The sequence below is a fragment of the Aquarana catesbeiana genome, linkage group LG01, assembly GCF_042186555.1.
Source record: "Aquarana catesbeiana isolate 2022-GZ linkage group LG01, ASM4218655v1, whole genome shotgun sequence".
Classification (NCBI taxonomy): domain Eukaryota; kingdom Metazoa; phylum Chordata; class Amphibia; order Anura; family Ranidae; genus Aquarana; species Aquarana catesbeiana.
Window position 1 is genome coordinate 216,408,668 of NC_133324.1, and position 8,419 is coordinate 216,417,086.

General features: G+C 42.8%; 1 pseudogene; it reads left to right on the plus strand.

Moving 5' to 3' along the window:
• Positions 1–1,280: 1,280 nt before the first annotated feature.
• Positions 1,281–3,148, plus strand: LOC141139155 (T-complex protein 1 subunit beta pseudogene; annotated as a pseudogene).
• The last annotated feature ends 5,271 nt before the right edge of the window (positions 3,149–8,419 follow it).

Genomic DNA, 8,419 nt, shown 5'->3' on the forward strand with positions numbered 1-8,419 from the left:
TTGAGCCATTGGTTCAACTTGGGTACAACCAGCCTGACAGATTTGCTTACGAATATCGCAAGCGGCTGCTATAGCCACTAATCCCCGATAATCCCCGTCTTCTCCCAGCAGGAACTGCTTCCTCCCCCTGCCCCTGCCCCCTGCCGGAAGAAAACAATGGCCCAGCAGGAGGAATTCCTGCAGCTGCACTGTCTGTGTTGATGGGGGAATCAAGAGAATTTCTTTCTTGCAGCCCATGGTTGCAAGAAAGAAATTTGCACCATGTATGGCCGGCCTAAGGGAGAGTTATAACCCCTATCTGATTTTTTTCACCAAATGTGGCCCATTGCAGAGATTTCCCTTCATTTCCTGTCCCATAGCCAAATAGGAAGTGAGAGGAAATCTCTGCTAAGTAAGGGAATTCCTTGGGGACACCCAGGGCACCAGATCTAGTGTCCTCATTGGAAGATTTCCCCTCTAATACTTTTCTGGGGACAACCCAAAATGTGGGATTTTCTTTTGCTTTCACTTTCAATAATAATGGTAAACAGGACAAATAGAGAGGATGAATCTCCTTAACGGGGCACAGAGGGCAATAAAAACTGACAAGAGTTCTAATCCCTCTGCACTCTGTCCAAAACTAGAAAACATTTTGCCTTTAGTCATACTTTAATGTACTTTCTGGTTCAATAAGTTTTTATTGCAAAAATAGTGTTAAATACACAACAATGTCAAAGGCACCTAGCTTGCCCACACAGGGGCTAGAACTAGCACATAAGAGACAAACAAAAAGGATACAACATAAACAGAGCAGGGCAGCCTCCTACATAAAATTTTCACTGCCAGCCTCTCTATTAGAGGCTGGCATAGCACACTGTGTCATTTGTTTTCAAAAACGAGCCCTGTAAATACCTAATTTGAGCTGTCTTCAGGCCGGTCACGTGAGTCGCGGACGCTTTACAGCTATGAGACAGGGCTTCTGCGGAGGAGACGAGCGGCCACGTGATCTCTGACGTCAGAGGGAGATCACGACCCCTCCCTCAGAAGCAATGTATCAGAGCTGTAAAGCGGTCGCAAGTGATGGGACCGGCCTGAAGACAGCTCAAATTAGGTATTTACAGCGCTTGTTTTTTAAAACTACTGACAGTGTGCTATGCCAGCCTCTAATAGAGGGGCTGGCATAGTCCTATATATATATATGGGTTGTTGCTACACTAATGCAGGATATTAGCAGAAGTTCCAGCCCTAAAATTATTGATTTCACCATCAAATCTGAATCAATAAAAGTTAGCTTTGGGCCGTTTACTGCGTCACTTCCCGTGTCACGCCGGTGTGTGGAGTTGCGGCGTGTTCTCCTCCATTGTGTGTCTAATAGTTCTATCATGGCTTCCCTCTCGCTAGCACCGGTAAACATTTTTAGAGCTGGAGCTGATGAAGAAAGGGCAGAAACAGCCCGTTTATCGTCTTTTGTTGGAGCTATTGCTATTGGAGATTTGGTAAAGAGCACACTGGGACCAAAAGGCATGGACAAGATTCTTCTCGGCGGTGGTAGGGACAGCATTGTTACTGTAACCAATGATGGGGCAACCATTCTGAAGTCTATTGGAATTGACAATCTTGCAGCCCAGGTGTTGGTTGACATGTCTAAAGTCCAGGATGATGAAGTAGGTGATGGAACAACATCAGTGACCGTGTTGGCTGCTGAACTTCTCAGAGAAGCTGAATTGTTGATTTCTAGGAAGCTTCACCCTCAGACTATTATATCAGGATGGAGACAAGCTACACAGGTTGCCAGAGAAGCCCTTCTGAAAGCAGCCATAGATCATGGAAATGATGAAGAGAAGTTTCGGGCCGATCTTTTAAACATTTCCAGGACAACCCTGTCTTCTAAGCTGCTCACCCACCACAAGGACCACTTTGCTAAACTGGCTGTGGAAGCTGTTTTGAGACTTAAAGGCTCTGGCAATTTGGAAGCAATTCATGTCATTAAGAAGCTGGGAGGAAGTTTAACAGATTCTTATCTGGATGAAGGTTTCTTGTTGGACAAAAAAATTGGTGTGCATCAACCAAAACGCATTGAGAATGCTAAAATACTTATTGCTAATACAGGAATGGATACTGATAAGATTAAGGTGTTTGGCTCAAGAGTGCGAGTAGACTCAACCGCAAAAGTGGCAGAGATTGAGCAAGCAGAGAAGGAGAAGATGAAAGAGAAGGTGGAACGAATTCTGAAACATGGAATCAACTGCTTTATCAACAGGCAACTGATTTACAATTACCCTGAACAGTTGTTTGCAACAGCTGGTGTTATGGCCATAGAACATGCAGATTTTGTTGGTGTGGAGCGCCTGGCACTTGTGACAGGTGGAGACATCGCTTCCACTTTCGATCATCCTGAGCTCGTAAAACTTGGAAGCTGTAAACTTATTGAAGAAGTAATGATTGGCGAAGATAATCTCATCCATTTCTCAGGGGTTGCATTGGGAGAAGCTTGTACAATTGTTCTTCGTGGAGCAACACAGCAGATTTTGGATGAAGCGGAGAGATCCTTGCATGATGCTCTCTGTGTATTGTCCCAGACTGTTAAGGATTCAAGAACCGTTTATGGAGGAGGATGCTCTGAAATGCTGATGGCCCATGTAGTAACAGAGCTGGCCAAAAGAACCCCTGGCAAAGAATCTCTGGCTATGGAGTCTTTTGCCATAGCTCTCAGAATGCTTCCAACTATCATAGCAGACAATGCCGGCTATGACAGTGCTGACCTGGTGTCTCAGCTCAGAGCGGCTCACAGTGAAGGAAAGTCGACATATGGACTCGACATGAAAAATGGCACCATTGGAGATATGGAAGAGCTGGGAGTAACAGAGAGCTTCCAGGTGAAGAGACAAGTTTTGCTGAGTGCTGCTGAAGCCGCTGAAGTTATCCTACGTGTAGACAATATTATTAAAGCTGCACCAAGGAAACGTGTGCCTGACCATCACCCTTGCTAAACTTCCCAGTGGATGGCTGAGCTTGTAAACCAGTCTGCATATAGATGCAGGGCCAGAGGCACAGTGAAAGCTAAACACCATTGACATCTTGGCACTTGAGGGTTGCGCCCACATTGTGGTTTATTTATTAGTTAATGCTTGTTCATTTTTCCTGCACAGAAATAAATTTTGATAATACAGCTGCACTCTTTCCATACAAAAAAAAAAAAAAATAAATAAAAGTTAGCTTTGACTGAAATGAGAAGTCTACTCAAACTATAGTGCCCTTAGGCCAGCCATACACGCTTCCAGTCTCAGAATGCAAACCGGTAAAGGGGCAGGCTGAATGTACCAAATTGATCGATCGATCGATCAATTTGGGTACAACCAGCCAGACGGATTCTCTTGTAATAACCTAGTGCTATAGCCTCTAGCAATAATCAGTCTTCTCCCGGAGGGGATGGCTTCCCCTGCCCGCTTCCGCCCATCTCCCCCTCCAGGTAAAGTTAATTGCTGATTCCCCTGTTAGCACTGCCTGTGTTGATGGGAGAATCATGAAAATTTCTTTCCTGCAACCCATGGTTACAGGAAAGAAATTTACACTGTGTTTGGTCTGTCTCAGGGGACCACGTTCACATCGGGCCGATTTGGCATGCGATGTGACATGTAAAATCGCATGTCAAATCAGCAGCTATTGCCGTCAATAGCACCATCCGAATCGGTGTGGCGCCAACTTTTCAGCGCAGCATCGATTCCCAAAGGTAGTTCCTGTACTACTTTTGGTGACTTCAGGGGTGATTTGAATAGACATCTGTGCATGAACCCACACAAATATCTGTTAAATCGCCCCCAAAGTCAGACTGCATTGCCGATTTAAATTTGTGCGAGTTCAGCTGAACTTGCACGATTTCAAACCCGCATCAGTGTGAACCTAGGCTTAAACAGATTTGACCTTATTACTCTTTGCTGAATCTATTAGATGCTGACAAAGGGTGCTGAGAGGAAGACAATACAATTGCACAATTGAATATATATGGCCTCGTGTTGCAATCACGTGATCAGATTTTGCATTCTACCCATTTGATATCCAAGCATGTATTATATGGGTGTGAGAGTTATGAACTGCACATGGCCAGATAATGGTAAGATTTCATCTACTTTGTTAGGTAATCAGCCCAGTCTTTAGTGAAAACAAGCAGACAACCCTTTACTTCCTTCTCCAACTGTTGATTAATTTCTTCATTTTTACAGCTGGTGTTTTCATCAGTGTGACACATCAAAAAATGCAAGATACAGTTGTGAATTCTGAGTGAACTGATGCAAAGAAAGCAAATTTCAAGATGTTTAATTACATTGCTGAATCATTAAAACATCAAAGAACAACTGCTCCAGCTCCAGGAGATTGTGTTCTTAGTGAAGGTACAATGGGTCACAGTGACTTTCACTGACCTTATGGCAGAATAGATCCTAGGATATAGTGAAAGGATTCAATTTCTTTTTTAATTTATAGTAGGTAAGAACTCATAAAATCATTAAAATATAGTACTGTATACGTGCACACTGAAGTTTTATACAATCTTTCACGTGTTAACTTATAATTCAAAGTCACTTTCAATTCAAAACTGCTTTCATGAAAATAGTACCTAATGATTGTACAGGTACTTCCTGTTGTAGGGCAATACGTCCCTTTTTCCCAATTGTGCTCTTGTGTTGTCACCAGGGGCGGAAGGGTCACGTGCCCTGGGCGGTAACATTTGCTATAGGAGGGGGGCGTAGCCTGCAGGTGAAGTTCTGCCACGGCCGCCGCCCGCCAGTGTGTACAAGTCAAGTCACCTATATCAGGGCCGAGAGGCACTGTACAAATTGTGTGTGCCGAGTGCGTGCGCTCCTGCATCCTCCCTTCCCTCAGCTTCACTGTTAACAGTCTCTTACTGTGTCACTGTTTACCCCCCCCTAGGGAGGAGTCTCATAGTCCCTGCCAACGGCGTGACATCACTCATGTCCGGAGGTGAGGTGGGAGGACTCAGAGGAGCGCAGGGAGCTGTGTCGGACTCTGCGCTGTGACCTAGAGGAGCCGAGGAGCTGCTGCCTGGCTAGCTGGAAGGAAGCTAAGCTAGAAAATTTGGATTGCAGTGTGACAGTCTGTTACTGACAGACAGTGTGCTACGGTCCAGCCCATAGGTACTCTTCTCTTTTTTTTTTTTTAACACAACAGACTTGCTGTTCACATAATACGCCTCTCCACTTTATGTGCATCTATTTAACAGTTTTGCGAGTTATTTGCGACCGGTTTGCCTGTAATACTAAGCAATCAACTGAAACAGATTTGCACAGTTCTACATCTGAATAATCACTGGAGATGAGGTTGATTTTTAACTTGTAACAGCTGCACAATTACATCTGAAATTTAAATATGGCTTTTTTCCACGATAAAAATCACTGATCGCCGCCATTACTAGTAAAAAAAAATTATTAATAAAAATGCCATAAAACTATCCCCTATTTTGTAGACACTATAACTTTTGTGCAAACCAATCAATAAACGCTTATTGCTCACCCATTCATCTATGTCTCTATGCTCTATTTTGGTGAGGAATCTCTTTGAAAAACACCCCCTAGCATACATATAATTAAAATGTGTGAGTGAACTCTGTTTCTATCGCATTAAACCTAATTGAACTTGTATTGTTTTAAGTATATTCTTGTATTCTTGTTTTGAAACAATATTGATTCTTTCTTAAAAATGGGGGGGGGGGTGCAGCTTGCCATCTTCGCCCTGGGCACCAAATGGCCTTGTCCCAGCACTGGTTGTCACCCTATCCTACAAGCTTCTGTTAGAGTTTAGAAATGGTCAACTTACAAATACTTTAGCAGCTCACTTTTAATATTAGGACACTTACCTATCCAGGGTTCCCACGATGTCGGCACCCAAAGCCAATTTTCGGATCAGGTGCTGCCGCCGCCATTCAGGGTAACGGAAACCAGCAGTGAAGCCTTTTGGCTTCACAGCCGTTCCCCTACTGTGCATGCGCGAAGCGCTCTGCGCTCTCTAACTGGCCCGGTAGCAGAGGAAGAAGGAAGGGGGCTGAACTTTCTGAGGGACGGTGCCGTGGTGCTGTCTCCCGGAAGTGGGGAAGAACAGGTCCACATTCCCCCCATCCCCCCTGAAAGGTATCAAATCCATCATCTCATTCCCCACAGTTACAACCTTTTGTACCACCTGCCCTACCCTATTAGATTGTAAGCTCTTCTGAGCAGGGCCCTCTAAATCCTCTTGTATTTTATTGTATTATAATTGTATTGTCTCCCTTTTATATTGTAAAGTGCTGCGTAAACTGTTGGCGCTATATAAATCCTGTATTATAATAATAAATGTGGCACTGGAGGGGAGGAGGAAGCATATAAGCGGAGGTTCCACTTTACCTCCGCTTATAATGGCATGGTCCACTGTTGTCCCCATCAGAAAATCCTGGTTTGAAACCATTGTTGGACCACAGATGCAACAAAGGATGCAAAAAGATTAAACAAATATTCATTTGTATTGATTAATACAAATGTAATCATTCAGTCTTTTTGGATTGTTCTTGTGCTATTTGAATCATGATCTTTTTGCAGCAGTTTTTTTACTTCATAAAATAACTTATGTTAAGAACTAGTATAATTATTGGTATATATGGTTAATAGACATATAGGGGTTGATTTACTAAAACGGGAGAGTGTAAAATCTGTTCCAGCTCTGCGTAGAAACCAATTAACCTTCCATTTTTTTTTGTCAAAGCTTAATTATCAAGCTGAAGTTAGAAGCTGATTGGCTACAATGCACAACTACACCAGATTTTGCACTCTCTAGTTTTAGTAAATCAACTACACAGCTTTAATCACAGAATCCACCTTGTCGTTTCTTGATTATTTTTATATAGTAATTGTGATTGTTTTTAGTATTTTTAGGCTAATTGGTTTGTGGCAGTTGAATAGATACTTTTTATTGTTTCGTTTTGGGTTATTGATTTCATGCTGTTACTCATAGGCATGCGCACAGGGTGTTCCAGGTGTGCCTGCACACACCCTCATCACCCTGTGTGGCACAGATCCCCCCTGTTTACATAATTACATAGTAGGTGAGGTCGAAAAAAGACACAAGTCCATCAAGTCCAACCTATGTGTGTGATTATATGTCAGTATTACATTGTACTGTATATCCCTGTATGTTGCGGCCGTTCAGGTGCTTATCTAATAGTTTCTTAAAACTACAAATGCTCCCCGATGAGACCACCGCCTGTGGAAGGGAATTCCACATCCTTGCTGCTCTTACAGTAAAGAACCCTCTATGTAGTTTAAGGTTAAACCTCTTTTCCTCTAATTTTAATGAGTGGCCATGAGTCTTGTTAAACTCCCTTTCGCGAAAACGTTGTATCCCTATATTCATATTTTTGCCACCCAAATGCATTATTTTACATTTTTCTACATTGAACCTCATTTGCCATGTAGTTGCCCACCCCATTAATTTGTTCAGATTTTTTTGCAAGGTTTCCAAATCCTGCAGAGAAGTTATTGCCCTGCTTAGCTTAGTATCGTCCACAAATACAGAGATTGAACTGTTTACCCCATCCTCCAGGTCATTTATGAACAAATTAAACAGGATTGGTCCCAGCACAGAACCCTGGGGGACCCCACTACCCACCCCTGACCATTCCGATTACTCCCCATTTATCACCACCCTCTGAACTCACCCTTGTAGACAGTTTTCAATCCATGTACTCACCTTATAGTCTATGCCAACGGACCTTATTTTGTACTGTAAACATTTATGGGGAAGTGTGTCAAATGCTTTTGCAAAATCCAGATACGCCACATCTACGGGCCTTCCTTTATCTAGATGGCAACTCACCTCCTCATAGAAGGTTAATAGATTAGTTTGCCAGGAACGATTCTTCATGAATCTATGCTGATTACTGCTAATAATATCTTTCTCATTACTAAAATCTTGTATATAGTCCCTTATCATCCCCTCCAAGAGTTTACATACTATTGATGTTAGGCTAACTGGTCTGTAATTCCCAGGGATGTATTTTGGGCCCTTTTTAAATATTGGTGCTATATTGGCTTTTCTCCAATCACCTGGTGCCATTCCAGCCAGTAGACTGTCAGTAAAAATTAGGAACAATGGTCTGGCAATTACTTGACTGAGTTCCCTAAGTACTCTCGGGTGCAAGCCATCTGGTCCTCGTGATTTATTAATGTTAAGTTTCCCAAGTCTAATTTAATTCTGTCCTCTGTTAACCATGGAGGTGCTTCCTGTGATGTGTCATGAGGATAAACACTGCAGTTTTGGTTACTGAAGCCCCCCGATTCCCTCATTCTTTATGGGACCAATATGGTCTGTCCTCCCTTTTTTACTGTTTACATACTTAAAGAATTTCTTGAGATTTTTTTTGCTCTCCTCCACTATGTGTCTTTCATGTTCTATCTTA